Below are 16,080 nucleotides of genomic sequence, written 5' to 3'. Positions count from 1 at the left end.
AAAATGGCGGCCTCGCGCATTAGCAATTTGCGGGACGTATAGTGACTAACTGACTAATGTCTCTACTCTCTACATTTGAGACTTCGCCAACGGTTCGGAAAGCAGGTACAATTTTTTTTAATTGCAAGATAGGCTTGTACTTGACTACAAACATGCCTAATAATAATAAAAAATAGGTTCGGTAAACAATAGGTTGGAACGCGATTGCCTAGACGATGCCTAATCACTCGTGCTTTGAAGGTTTAGGTTACAAGTGGCATGAAACATGGATGCCGGAAGGGCATTTGTAAATACTGTTGAATTTTCGTCGTAAACTAAAACCAGCCAATACTGGCACTTTTTGTCCACATTTTGTGAAGCTAGGAATATTGAAGAAAGGATATGGAGTACTTGTTACCCATTAGTTATTATTTATAGATCCTAGTCGTAATTTTTTGTTCCAATCGGAATTTCGGAATTCGCGCGTGGTTCTTGTAGCTTACCTACCTATTTATGGACTGATTTTTCATTCACTTAAACCTCAACTCAATAATAAATGAGCTGTGACAGATTTCCCATACAAAAATGACAAAATATCATTCCTTCCTCAGCAACTCACTCAGCAATTAAACATAGTCCTAAATCTAAGATTTGGCTTCTGAAAAATCGGTGACAGACTATTGACTAATATTTTTTTTATTTCTAAGGTTCTCATGTTCTCATTTCTGTAGGTTTACCTATCTACCAATTTCTTTCATTGTACATACTCACTATTTTTAAATCATGTTTGCTAGGATCAAACAGGTACAACAACAACAACACTACAGGTACAGGTAAACAAACCTACCTTTTTTAATATTTAATTTATAAATATACAAAAAATGTTAATCTACTTACTTACTAGGTAGTTTATAATAAGCTTACGTAGGAAATCTTATGGTTTGTATTTTCATATGCGTAATTAAGTTCATAGTCATTAACTTTAACGACGTCCGATAAAAGCTCATTAAACTTTCTAACATAGAGGTTCAATACGTTTAAATTAATTATTCCATTGCATTTAAAACTATGAATATAAATTTTTATTAATAATATCAAGCCTAAATGAGGAAGTATAACTCTATTTACTAATCGTATTTAATTAATTTCCATGCTCTATGACTGAACACTGTAAAACATATTGTATCAATGCAATTTAATGGACAAAAACATACCTGACACGGCTTCACGGTCACCAGTAACACGAGCAAGTTCAAGTTTACACGTAATAGAACTGTCCTTTATGCGACGAGCACTATGTCTAAACCTAATCGTTAAGGGGGAAAATAATGAGCCCGCGAGACCGGCACCAAAGAGACGGGCGTGTACACGGAGCACGCCACCGAAGCGTCTCAAACAGAATGAAACGGTGAAGAAGACGCCACTGTCTTATATAGACGTGACCGTAACCTGACGCCGGATAACGGACTCCAATCGTCATAGGAACCAAGCAACTTTAGCTTTTAAAACCTCTGCTAAAAGCTCGCTTTTCCATCACCATTTTATTGTTATAGATAGATCGAATTTTCAATAAAGCGCCCGAAGCTGAACACTGCAATTTGCTGACTCTAACGCTGGTAAAGCCTGAATAAGGCACAGGACAACGGAACTCTAAATAGCATCGAGATTTGCTATCGACAGCGACGTACCGGAGCACCGTGACATTTTCTACAAGTACCTACAGCAATCCAGGCTATATAATCTTTGTTTCATATTTTTCCCAGTTTTTTTCATTTAACTTGCTGTTTATTTTTTAGCAGTTTTGTATTGACAAAGACTAAGGGTTTAATAAAAACTGCCATACCCCTAACCCCTTCCAAGTTAGTCCGCTTCTATCTTAGGCTGCATCATCACTAACCACCACGAAAAATCGCAGTCAAAGGCTAACTTGTTTGTACAAAAAAAAATAGTCATTTACATACTATGAAACTCATAATCTTGTTACTGCCGTGATACTTTTACATACTTAATATGTTTGTGTATTGATTTTACGTATGAGCAAAAAACGATACAAAAGTTTAACAATAACATAAAAATCAATTAAGTACTTTTTTAAAATAAAGAACAGGTTTGAGCTAGATCACGGTCTTTTAAGTAAGTAATGGTGCACTCTAAGAAGGACCCGCTAAATTGAACAAGTTGTACAAACCCATCCCCTAATTGCTTTCCTACACGGCATTTTACCAAAACGCTAAGTCACTTGGCGGCATGGCTTTGCCGGTAGGGTGGTAATTAGCCGCATCTAAGCTCCGAATAGAGAAAAGGAATAAAACTACTGAGAATCCTACTTTTTAGGGTTCCGTACCTCAAAAAGAAAAAAGGAACCCTTACAGGATCACTTCGTTGTCTGTCTGTCTGTCGTGTCAGTCAAGAAAACCTATAGGGTACTTTCCGTTGACCTAGAATCATGCAATTGGTAGGTAGGTCTTATAGCACAAGTAAAGGAAAAAATCCGAAAACCCTGAATTTGTGGTTACATCACAAAAAAATGTGTTCATGAACAAATAATATACCTAGTTAGCAATTTAAATTTTCAAAGTAATATAACTATATCAAGTGGGATATCATATGAAAGGGCTTTACCTGCAGGTACATTCTAAAACAGATTTTTGTTTATTTTTGCATAATAGTTTTTGATTTATCGTGCAAAATGTCAAAAAAATACCTGAGTACGGAATCCTCCGTGCGCGAGTCTGACTCGTACTTGGCCATTTTTTTTCTTTAACTCTACATAAATGATCCTAAGGTGTTTATAATATTTTTACTCTTAAATTTTTTACAGGAGCCTACAATTGACTCTTATTTACTGAGCATAATTTGAGATGTTATCAACTGAAAGACCTAAAGAAAGGGTCAGCCCGCTCCTAGAGCCGAGGACCGGCCGCCTTGCCACCCTTAGTCTACCACTGACATTGGTTTTCGGTATTTCGAGGTCCCCATCAAACCTAGGCTGCAGTGGCGTGCATTAGGGTTTATATGCAGGGTAAGCAGTTGTTAAATAGGAACCTATTTTACTAGCAGGGCCTAAAGGAAAATGAGCATTAATGGATTGGTCCATTATAAGTAGGGTAAGCAGTGCTTTAATGCCTGTATGAAATGCACGCCCCTGCTAGGCTGTAAGCTTGTGCCCCAGCCCCCACGTATGGTAAAGACGGAACTGGCACCACCACATAGATCTTCCTAGTGATCTTCTACAATACACAATTGCAAGGATTGCTGATGTGTAACATTGGTAGAATGCGTCTTAGAAGTATTTTCTGTTGGGTGGTGCGCATTGGTTGCTTTTTCAACGACTTCTATTGATTGGTAATGCCGCTATGATTTGAAGCATGCTTGTAGATGTCGTTTTGCGCCATTATCTATGTAGTTGGTGCTGCTATGCACATGCGTGTCACACATGCAAGCGTACGAATTTGTCTTCACTTTTTAAAATACGGATCTATGAACTTTGCTTATCTGGAGTTACCTTTTCCTACACGTGTAGTAGCGGAAGGGCGACCGGTGCAAAGTACATGCTACAAATATTGTATTATACAAAACTGAGTCTAGCGGATAATAGCCAAATGTTAGAGCAATGTTAGAAAAATGTTAGAGCAATCTGTTGTCACCACTAAGATGACAACAGATTGCTCTAACAAGAGCACAACGAATAAGAAGAGTAGGTATCCGTAGAAGATGAAAATAAAAGGTTAAAGTGGTATTAAACAGTTCATATAGCTGTATGATTACTATCAATCATATACTGTAACATGACTGTAACGCAGGTACTAACCTCACGATCGTGTTAATTAAGTAATTAACAGTGAAGCAATTTTAATAGCTTAGAGAGATGAATGGAATTCGCAGGCATGCAACTTGATAACAAATTGGAGGCCCTGTTCATACTAGCAACTCTTAGTTTTAGATATCAGAACTAATATTATAAATGCAAAAGTGTGTCTGTCTGTTTGTCTGCTAGCTTTTCAAGGCTCAACATTTCAACAGATTTTGATGAAATTTGGTACAGATTTTGCCTTGCCTTCCAGAAATTGACATATGCAACTTTTGTCCCGGAAAAGCAGAGTTCCCACGGTCTTTTCAAAAAACCTTAATCCACGCAGACGAAGTCGCGGGCATCATCTAGTTAGTTAGAGTCACACAACTGGATACATTATAAATATTTATATGTACTGCTTTTTCTCCTTTAATAGAGACATGAAGCTTACTCATGCTGTTTGACCGGACCACATCATCATTAAAAATAATAAATAGACAACATATATTTACATACATAAATAAAAAGCTCAATGTATTCAAAGAAAAGCTTTTTTGCGAAATCCAATTTTTTAAATTTTATCGTAAATTAAATACTAACAATCCCATTATAGTTATTTTTCCTTTATACTTAGACTAGCTGATGCCCGCGACTTCATTTTCAAAAAATGGTTGAATTTTCAAAAATCTTTTCTTAGCGGATGCCTATGTCATATTAATAGCTATCTGCATGCCAAATTTTACCCCGATCCGTCCAGTGGTTTGAGCTGTGCGTTGATATATCAGTCATTCAGACAGCTTTTCCTTTTTTATTTATATAGAAGATAGATACTATTTTCGCAAGTTATGATAGTAAAATTAGAGTAGGTACCTTGTACTTACTATAAATGAGACTACATTATAGTAGGTATTATACTTAGACTAGGTATAGAGTACAGGCTATTAGTGAAAACTCTGACGTGTCCAAAAGAAATGAGTAAGTAACAAAAAATATTCAATGCGATATAAAAAATGCCAAAAGTGTATTTCTGTGTTCCACTTTCACGTGTTGTCTACTCTGCCCATCTTGATGTTTAGCATGCACGGCATATGACGTGCAGCTGACGTGCACGTTGACACAAGGTCAAAATGGTCAACATTTCCTGAAGAAGTTACCAAGATTTATACTCTTCACTGTGATTGAATTGTGGTCTTACAAATGGGAGGTCCCGGGTTCGATTCTTGGCAGGGGCAATTTGGGAATTTATAATTTTCAGGGTTCCGTACCTCAAAAGGAAAAAAGGAACCCTTATAGGATCACTTTGTTGTCTGTATGTCTGTCTCTCTGTCTGTCTGTCTGTCTGTCTCTCTGTCTGTCTGTCTGTCCGTCTGTCCGTCGTCGTATCTGTCACGAAAACCTATAGGGTACTTTCTGTTGACCTAGAATCATGAAATTTGGTAGGTAGGTAGGTCTTTTAGCACAAATAAAGGAATAAATCCGAAAACCGTGAATTTCTGGTTGCATCACAGAAAAAAAATGTGTTCTTGAACAAATATTAGTATTTTCAATATTCAAAGCTAGATAACTATACCAAGTGGGGTATCTATCATATGAAAAGGCTTTACTTGTACATTCTAAAACAGAATTTTATTTATTTTTATGCATAATTTTTGATTTAAATCGTGCAAAATGTCGAAAAAATACGACTGTAATACGGAACCCTCGGTGCGCGAGTCTGACTCGCACTTGGCCGGTTTTTTTTAACTGTCTCTTGTCTGGTCTAGTGGGAGGCTACGACCGTGGGTATAGTTACCACCCTACCAGCAAGCTGTGCCGCCACGCTATTTAGCATTCCGATACCATGCCGTGTAGAAACCGATAAAGGGTATCATGGGTGTAATGAAAAGAAAAACTGCCACACCCCTTTCAAGTTAGCCTACTTACTACCATCCATCCATCCACCATCTTGTAAAATGTATAAGTTGTTTATTGATTTGTGTGCGCATTTCGCAAAAATCAGAAAGCTGAATTTCGTAGATCGAATCTCCAACTGTGATCAAAATTGATCGAAGAGAAGCCGAAATACCTATACAATTCGACTCTAATTAAGTACAATATAGGTATTTTCATCTTTATTTTTTCGGTCAAAATACCATTCGTATTTCATTAGGGCCCAGCTCTAGTATCTGCCTAGCTTAGACCAGCATAAAAGTTTGAAAAAATTAAATGTCAACAACATCTTCCCACAATCGATACTAATATTATAAATGCGAAAGTGTGTCTGTCTGTCTGCTAGCTTTTCACGGCTTAACCGTTCAACCGATTTTGACGAAATTTGGTACAGAGGTAGCTTGCAACCCGGGGAAGGACATAGGCTACTTTTTATCCCGGAAAATTTAAGAGTTCCCACAGGGGTTTTAAAAACCTAATCCACGCGTACGAAGTCGCGGGCATCAGCTAGTATTAGATAAGTTACGTTCAATATTCTACAGGTTTCCAGTGAAGCTGAATTGTTTTTATTTTCTCCACAATAAGCTATGTCTACTTTTTCCACATAAATCAGGTTTAAATTACTCTTGTGTGGTAAATTCTGTTACGCGAGGAAATATGTTTAAATACTGGTAACTTGTTCATAAGGATTGGAGACTCGTGTTACAAAAAAATCGGTCAAGTGCGAGTCAGACTCGCACCAAAGGGTTCCGTACCATCGTATAAGAATTAACACTTTTTAATTTTTATGGCGGTTATTTTGAAATATTTATTAGGTTTGTTTTTATAGTGGCAATAGAAATAGGTACACATTCTGTGAAAATTTCAACTCTCTACGCTATTACAGTTTACGAGATTTAATTTTTATTTATTTATTTTTATGAAAACAAACAGTAATACTTAATTACATGGATAGTTGGAGCGAGACCAATAAATAATCTATGGTTAGCACATATATAAAACACTTAAATCTAAATAGTCTCCAATGAAAAATTAACACTTATTACAAAATTATAACACAGCCCGCTGACAAACAGATGGACTGCCGGACAGGACGGACGGATACGGATACGGATAACAAAGTCTTAGTAATAGGGTCCCGTTGTCACCCTTCGGACTGTGCTTCGGGTACGGGATCCTAAGAATGTTTTTTCTTAATTATAAAATTATGAAAGTTCGGACTTTGGATGTTTTTGTTACTCCTTCACGCCATATTAATCTGAATTTGGAGAAATCTTTTATCTTGAAACGTTTTATCCTAGTCCCGCAGGAATAAATATAACCGAATTTCACGTGGATAAAATATAACTATAGATCGCGACAGGTTGAGATGGCAATCAGGGTATGAGGCAGGTAGACCGGGTACACCCACGCTCGCCCGCACCGAGTTAGCGCGGGGGATGTGCGCCGTGAGGGTATGCGGGGCGTTCTATACATTAGCTTGCATCCTTGCATCCCAAAGCACACAAGCTCCTTGTCATCCCCGATAATCAAAGAGTCCCCACGGGATTTATAGAAACCTACGAGTGAAGTCGCGGGCATTAACTAGTAACTCTATAATTTATCCTTGATGTTTTGTTTATTTTATCGCCATTGCATTAGAGCTTTTTCACCTGTCGACGATGATAATAATCTTGCGTTACAGTTTTCACGAAAAATAACATCAACCCAATACCTACGTGTGAACCAACAAATTAAAACTCGAGCCATGTGAAACATGCTTTGAACATTTTGCGTATTAAACATACCTACTGAGTGTAGACGTAGATTTTGAGGGACGGTACAAGAGAAAATAACCTGTATTATAACGCGTAAAATTTAACTTCTCAACCGCTATTTTAAGTTTTTATGTCATATTTCTTGTCAAAAGTATGATTTTAGTCCTTATTTTAAAGGTGAACCGTACTTTTGACATGACTGTTGACCCATAGAGTTAAAATGGCGCGTGAGGAGTCATTTTGTACGGCTTATACTTAAATAGATCGGTAGCAGGTAAAAAAAGAAGCACAACAACTGCGTGCAAAAATGACCACACGATATATTATCTAGACCGTAGACCTATAAGTAGCTACCTACCTACAAAATTATAGAGTTTATGAGCTCTATCACTGCGTAATGAGTAATGACATTACATGCAATAAAACAGTGTAGGTAAAACGTGAGACCGACTGCCTCTTTATAATCTCACTTCCTGCGGTTTCCCAAAGAGGATTTAAGGCCAAGTTCGAAGCGATACTCTTAACTCTAGTGAAAGTTAATGTGTTCGCATAATTCTCATTTCGTCTTATTGTTAGATAAATGTTAAATTACATTGAGCACGGCAACATTCGGCATGTTTTTATTTGAACGAGATTCAATTACTCATTTCCAAAATAATTACACGAGTGCCGAAGGCTTTGACCAGTGAGGTGTTCCTACTAGCGCCTCTAGAGGTGATGATGGTTCGCACACGGCCTCAACCTGATTGATGAACATTTCATTTAATAGCTTACGCTGTAGCACTTGCTTCTACCCTATCTCTCAATAATATACACTCTTAATTTTTAATTAAGTACCTACCATAAAATATCTCTCTATAGGCTAATAGAGAGCCAGCACGTGGCAGACCTTCGTTATTTTATAAAAGCTGAAAATTTATCTGCGTATTGTCCCCAACACAGGGAGGAACTATCAGTGACTATGCAGTTTGGATCATGGTAGCTTTGGGAGATAACAGGTAATAAAGGTGTTAAAAAAACTTTCTTCAAAGTATAACGTATATTTTTTTATATATTTTCTTCGGAATAGTATTAGAAATTATGACATTATTGCCAGACACTTAGTGACGTGGCAACCCCCTGCCAGACACCCTTAAAGTTTAAATGTTTAAGCGTGTCTGGCTAGGGGGTTGCCACGATACGTGTCTGGCAATGCAGTGTTGAGGAAAATACGCGAAACTCTCAGCTTTTATAAAATAACGAAGGTCTGGCACGCGCTGGCTCTTAGCCCGTAATGTCTATGGGTAGTTCACTCTGCTATGGGAGTCTATAACTCAATGGCTTTTACTAAGGAACAGAAATATCAATGTAAGCCATGGCAGTGAGCATAATGAGCCGGTACGTCTGCGCTATAAGGAAATAAGACGAGCGGCGGCACGCTGTAGTTCTACAGAAGCGGTTAAATTGTTTTCTCTGGTTTTTAATCTTCCGAAATTAGTGCGAGATAATTCCGCTTACTGCATTATCGGTGTAAGATGATATTATTTTACTGTATACCTACCGTAATCTTCATTAACCGAAACCGCTATGCGACCTTTTCTCTTAATAGAATGTTTAAAATAATGAATCCTACGTACTTATAATGCGTACAAAATCAGAACTCACTCGCCATTTTAACTTTATGTACCAACTGTCATGTCAAAAATATCTACGATATTAGTCCTCATTTTAAAGGTGAACCGTACTTTTGACATGACAGTTGACACATAGAGTTAAAATGACGAGTGAGTTCTCATTTTGTACGGTGTACCTACGGACTATAGGTAGGCACATAGTATAATATTTAATGGTTCTGATTATTTCCTTAGATTGAGTCGCTTCAAGTCGAGCATGAGACCATCCTATTGCAATCAACATAATAAGTATTTTAACTGATAGATTGACTGAAAATCAAAATACGTTTGAACGGTTGACTGTGACCTTATGTCTTTTTATTATAATGAATCCAACTTCGTTGACATTTATTGCCCCACATGTGGGATATGTAGGTACCTACTTGTACAATGCAACGCAGTAGGTACATCATGCGTGCTCCACTCTACATAAGGGGTAAATTCCATACATTTTTAAGACGTGTAAAAATATGCACGTTTGAGATTATCTTTTTTATCGCTTACGTGTGAACTACAAGAAAAGTGTCAAAAATTATAAAGATACAAGAATAAGACATTTATAAAAAATCGTTTGCACGTAGAGCTAAAGCGCTAGGATTCATAAAAAATGACATAATAAAAATAATAAAAAACACGACTGCCCTGCCAAAAAACGTTTATATACGTTATTTTTTTTTATTCTGATACAATTCTTGCCTTTGACTGCAATCTCACCTGGTAGCAAGTGATGATGCAGCCTAAGATGGAAGCGAGCTAACCTGGAGGGGGCATGGTAGTTTTTATTAAACCCATACACCCCTTTTTGATTTCTATACGGCATCGTACCGGAACGCTAAATTTCTTGGCGGCACGGCTTTGTCGGTAGGGCGGTATCTAGCCACGGCCGAAGCCTCCCACGAGACCAGATTAGAAAAAAATTAGAAATTACAGAATTCCAAATTTCCCTTGCCGGGAATCGTTTTTAGGCAGTCGCCAAAGTCGTGTACAAAAAATATTTTAAATATTTTTTCATTTATCTAATTAGGTAATAGGTACGTACTAATTATACAAGTATAACAGCTGTGTGAAATTCACTCACTATAACGTTACGCTACACAATAGATTATTGTGTACATAATATATAATTTAGACAGCAAAGATACAATAACGGCAGTTTTCTTGTCTGGTGCATTGTGTATTATAATTTATCAGTATCAAATGTATAATTCAAGTTTTTACTAATAAATATAATTTAATGTGAATAAAAAAATTAAGTAGGTACCTACCTACCTATGCCTTACTGTTCATTAAATTAACGGATGATTAATCGTATCAATAATAATTACTATTTAGTAGATATAAGCATTCTATATTTAGTAGATGACCTCATTAGAGTAGAGAATTAGTTATACCAAAATATTAGCAATGTTTGTTGTTTCACTTGTTTAGTTTTTATTTTGTCAATTTGTACCTATGTAGTTTAAAGATAAGTGATTAACGAAAAAGATACTGGCTGCAGTATTATGCTATACCAACTGATACTAAGTACCTATAGCTCCTTTGCCACTCATGAGCTTAACTTGTGTGTGCTGTGATGATTTTTAAATAGGTAGGTACCTAATAATACGTCTACCACCCACATATAGTTACTATACAACAATGGCGACTTCAGGCGACGAGGCGTCGATACTACTTACTTAACCTATGTTTCCAAAGCAGAGTTGCCGTCTCAAACGTTAAATAGTAATAGGTACGTGCTAGCATCTTTTGTGATCAGTGGTAGTTTTAGTCTAATTTTTCTAGGAGTATAGTCTGCAGATATATTATATATTTAGGGTTTCGTAGTCAACAAGGAACTCCTATAGTTTCGTGAGTTTCGTCATGTCCGTCCGTCTGTCCGCGGCTTAGCTCAGAGACTTAGTAATAACTAAGTACTAGTTTTTAGAATAGGTAGGTAATAAACGATCATAAACCCATTTGGTATACTTAATAAGTAATAACCCGATTAAAACCGACTTCTCATTTTCGTTTTTGGTCGACTCTTTTTTAATCGTTAATTGTGGTATTGTAACATTTTTACCGTTCTAGCTATGAATCACTGAACGAAACTATTTTTTCTTTTATGAACTCAATGAAACTAAAACTATACTTATAGGTAGGTACCTAAAAGGTGTATCCGATCCAATCCATCCTCATCCACCCGCTTCCCGCCACCTTCTTCATACTTACTTTTCTGGACAGTAGTAATACTGTCCGGGATGTTTAACTTTCGAACCTTGCTACAGTACAGGGTATGAAATGTGCACATTTCATATATTTTTTTTTAAAGATCTTTTCAGATACTTGGTCAAGCAAAGGCTGAGATCTATAGAGCGTACTTTGACGTGGCTCAGAATTTATTGGTCTAGAACCCGTCGCGAATTTTAGACGGAAACGCGAACGTAAGAACATGCAGCCGTGCAATTTGACATTGCGTCGCTGTCATCGCGGCGTGCTTTGTGTGTTTCTGCCTTTAGATCAAGGCTGTCGAAACTAGTCCACACCATCAAGATACCTGCCTATCACTGTAATCTGTGTAAAAACTTAGATCTCAAAGTGGATATTGAAACAAATATAGGAACTAGCAATATCAGCCTATCCATACTAAGCAATTTTCCCAATGGAATTAACGTTCACGATTCGGGTTAGCATATTAATGTTAGAGTTTAATCCATTACACTACTACCACGAATGTTGAGGATAAGGGGTCACCATTAATAGAATTGCTACTATGGCTGGCTACGTAGAGCCATGTCTAGAATGAATTCTTCTCGACCTAGTTTTTTGGTATCTAACTATCTGTCTAGGTAGGTATACAATTTTACACAAATCAAAATTGATTTATTTCATTTAGAACAACAGTTGTTACTACTCTTATCTTACTTCTGTGACTCTAGGTACCACCTGATTTGAAATGCAGATTCTACAGCGGAAAGCCGGCAAGAAACTCAACAGCTGCTCTTTTCTTATCATAAAAAGTTACAATATGTGCCAATACACTTCACTATCTTATGGCCAACTGAAAGCTCAGCTGGTTGCTTCCATGCATTGTCATTTTTTATTGAATTTATGCAATTCCATGCATCGTATTTATATCTACCTACGACGTATTGATGTGAATTCCTCAATAACAATGCATTGAAGCAACCGTCTGAGCTTTCAGTTGGCCACAAGATGAAATTTCAAGATGGTGTAGTGTATTGCAACATATTGTATTAAATCAGTTCATTGATATTGATTACGAAAGTTTTCAAAATTGGGTAGGTATACCTACCTCTAAAAACCGTTTATAAGCCCTGATGGAGTCTGCACATACCTACCTACTCATTGACACGTACGTACACCGTACACGTATATTATGTACACCTACTTACCCTTTCACCACATACCTACCGAACAGCACAATAAATTGCCCTCTACGTAGATAGGTAAACAATACAAATTCAGATCTTCTTTTATCCTATTTGTTTAACAGTCTACACTATGTCTTACCAACCTATCTATTTCAGTTCTTTTCACACCTTTTATTTTTCGGTGTTTTTACTTTTTGTTTAACTGCCTTCTCAACAGGTAGATCTGGGTCGTTAGTCCGAACGCCGATAATACATAGCACTTTTACTTGAGAGAGATCGACGATTATTAATTTTATTTTGGGCCGAACTTGCGTCTGAAATACACTTAACCGATTTCTGTCAGCCGGTACAATAGAATCGGCTATTACTTATAATTGAAGACCCGAACATGTAAAGTAAAATAAACTAAAAAGTATTTAGCGATGCATCACGGAAGAGAAATTTAAATATTAGATTTAGCGTAGCTTAGTACTTTATTGCCGATAATAATAATCATTAGCACCTGTGCCTTTTGCAAATTAAATTCCTTACCATGTCAACATTCAAATAGTTAATAGGTAGATAGTAAAATAATAAAAGCTTCAAACTTCTTGATTCATTTGTTGATTTTTATTGTGAATTGCAATTACTTAAAATTGTGTAAGTTTTTCTATACTAATATTATAAATCGGAAAGATTTGTATGTTTGTAATCGATAAACTCTGAAACTACTAAACCGATTTTAATAATTCTTTCATCATTAGAAAGCTACGTTACTCAGAAGTAACATAGACTATAAATTACACATTATATACCACGGACGAAGTCGTGGGCAAAAGCTAGTTGGTAATAAAGTATAAGCAGTCTACTCAGACTCATATTATAATCTAGGATTAAAAAAAAAGATTGGTTCTATGTTTTAACGTGCATATCATTAATTGATAAGTTCAAACAAGCAAGGTATTGTAAAATCTTTAAAAAGTTGACATAATTACGACTGACTTCGTAGAAATAAAATGTTTGCCAGAGCTCAAATGATGGTGTTCAAGTTCTAACAAGCGATATGTGCACCGCCACGGCGTTGCAATCACGGGGGACGGTACCTTCCATTCCATGGTGCGCGTGCGCAGCTTAATCGCCGCGTAACGGTGGCGAACTGTAAAGTGCGCCATCGGACCGCGGCAACGTGCTAAATTTGCCGAAACACCGACATCTCTAGCGGGAAATTCTTGAATAACTCCAATTCGTGTCGAAGCCCCAAATAACTGATATCATGAAAAGACGAATAATGTTTGAAAGGTTGGAAAGACATGGGCCTTAACAGGGGATTCTCCGTGACGTACTCCATACAAACGTTGTTTGGTTCTCATTTGAATACTAAGCAACCAAAGTCATAGACTTTGGTTGCTTAGTATTCAAATGAGATTTTGATCAAATGAGAGATTCAAATTTTGTAGACATATTCTAGAAACTAATTCTCACACACATTCTAGAAAAAATATCTGTGTTTGTTATAGCTCATAAAATGGGAATGGAATTTAAATTCATGTGGCATCATACCGTTTTATTTCAAATAAGTAGGTAGTTAACTTATACCTATCTTATAATATTCAGAAGAGCTAGAAAAAAATTCAGCATAAAATATTCCGCAATACATTGGAGATTGGCGACCGTGGCCGAAATTCGTTCTTGAGGACATTAAGTACCTATTTATTATTTTGATATCCACGAGCAAAATCAAAATTAATAAATAACTAATCAATACCTAGTTCAACTATTAGAAATTCTATTCTAATTCGCAACTGCATCTAGGCAATGACCCACAATGATTCCGCGTTTTCTCAGCTACGCATGTATGTAACACATAAATAAAACTGAACAGATTTTATAGCGTCATTGTGAAAGAATACGATATTTATCCCATTACTTACGGTACCATGATGTACCTACTTGCCTATTCATCGTGTTTCACTCTCATTCTGAAAGAATCTTCTAAAGGTTGCCTGTAAGAGACTGCTTTAGCAATAAGGCCGCCTTTGCACCCCCTTGTATAGTTGTTCTGTATCCTATATTGTTTTTTGTATAATGCTATGTGTGCAATAAAGCATGTAAGTAGAATTTTTATAATTTCTGAATTATAAAAAATATCTACCTACAACTTTTTCGAGCGATATTTTATTTTATATCTGAATCCAAATTTTGTTTTTTAAAACAAAATTTGAATTTTCAAAATTTGAAAAAATAGTGTTTACTAGCTTACGCTCGCGACTTCGTCCGCGTGGACTACAAAATTTCAAAACCCTATTTCACCCCCTTAGGAGTTGAATTTTCAAAAATCCTTTCTTAGCGGATGCCTACGTCACAATAGCTATCTGCATGCCAAATTTCAGCCCGATCCGTCCAGTAGTTTGAGCTGTGCGTTGATAGATCAGTCAGTCAGTCAGTCAGTCATTCAGTCAGTCAGTCAGTCAGTCACCTTTTCCACTTTTTTTTCTTTTTTTTTTTGCAGTGTTTATAGTGTTTATTATTCTTGTACGATGTTACGGAACCCTTCGCGTGCGAGTCGGTCACACACCTGACCAGTTTTTTTAGAGTTCCGTACCCAAAATGTACCAACGGGATCCTATTATTAAGACTCCGCTGTCCGTCCGTCCCTCTGACTGTCAGCACGCTGTATCTCGTGAACCGTATAGGTAATTTTTACAGAATGTGTACATTATTTCTGTTGCCACTATTATAACAACAAATAATAAGAATTTCAATATTACCGGCAAGAAATTCTAAAATATTAAAAAGTGTTATTTGCTGACCAAAAATCATGAAATTAGACAGGTAGGTAGGTCATATAGCACACGTAAGGGGAAAATCCGGAAACCGTGAATGTGGTTATATCACCAAAAAAAAAATTAAAATGTGTTCGTAACAAATATTAGTATTTTCAGTTTTCGTTTCGAAGTAAGATAACTATACCAAATGGGGTATCATAAAATGATAGGGTTTTACCTGTACATTTTAAAACAGATTTATATTTTTTTATGCATAATAGTTTTTGATTTATCGTGCAAAATATCGAAAAATACGACGTTAGTACGGAACCGTCGGTGTACGAGTCTGACTCGCACTTGGCAGGTTTTAAATTAACATTTTCTTTTCGTTTTGAAAGTCTTGATTCCTGTCGCATGGTGCCGGTGCATATACCTAGGTACCTGGTACAGTTTGTAGGTAGGAGTGGTGATTAATTACTTTTTAGGTATATCACACAAGCATCGCATGTCATCGACTCTAGTGCTTACTAAAATCTCGAATTTTTGTTAATATGTCCGCGTTCACGCTTTCGCTTGTCTTTTTAATCTACTGTACAACCGTGTATGACCATATGACGCATACATTTTTGATAGTATGGTCAAGATTCGGGTATTTATGGACAAGCTATTCTGTTGAGATGACTGAGTAAGATGCCGTAAAAGAGAATCACACTTTTTAAATGACGTCAGTTAAAAAAGTAGAGGGGAGTCTGTAGCTTTCTTCGTCATCATAATCATGACCAACGTCTCATAGCTGGCTATTTATTGACCACGGGTCTCATCTCGGCATGAGAAGAACTTGACCATAGTCCACCA

General features: G+C 36.6%; 1 protein-coding gene across 1 annotated transcript in view; it reads right to left on the bottom strand.

Moving 5' to 3' along the window:
• The window catches only part of tyn (trynity), a 93,382-nt gene extending 92,019 nt beyond the window's left edge, over positions 1-1,363 (bottom strand). The window contains exon 1 of the mRNA XM_034985338.2: positions 1,194-1,363. The gene's annotated coding sequence lies outside the window, so the exon portion shown is untranslated. The remainder of the gene's footprint in view (positions 1-1,193) is intronic.
• Between the last annotated feature and the right edge of the window lie 14,717 nt (positions 1,364-16,080).

The sequence above is a fragment of the Maniola hyperantus genome, chromosome 4 (assembly GCF_902806685.2).
Source record: "Maniola hyperantus chromosome 4, iAphHyp1.2, whole genome shotgun sequence".
Classification (NCBI taxonomy): Eukaryota; Metazoa; Arthropoda; class Insecta; order Lepidoptera; family Nymphalidae; genus Maniola; species Maniola hyperantus.
The sequence above is the reverse complement of the archived record's forward strand: the minus strand, read 5'-3'. Positions and strand labels throughout refer to the sequence as shown.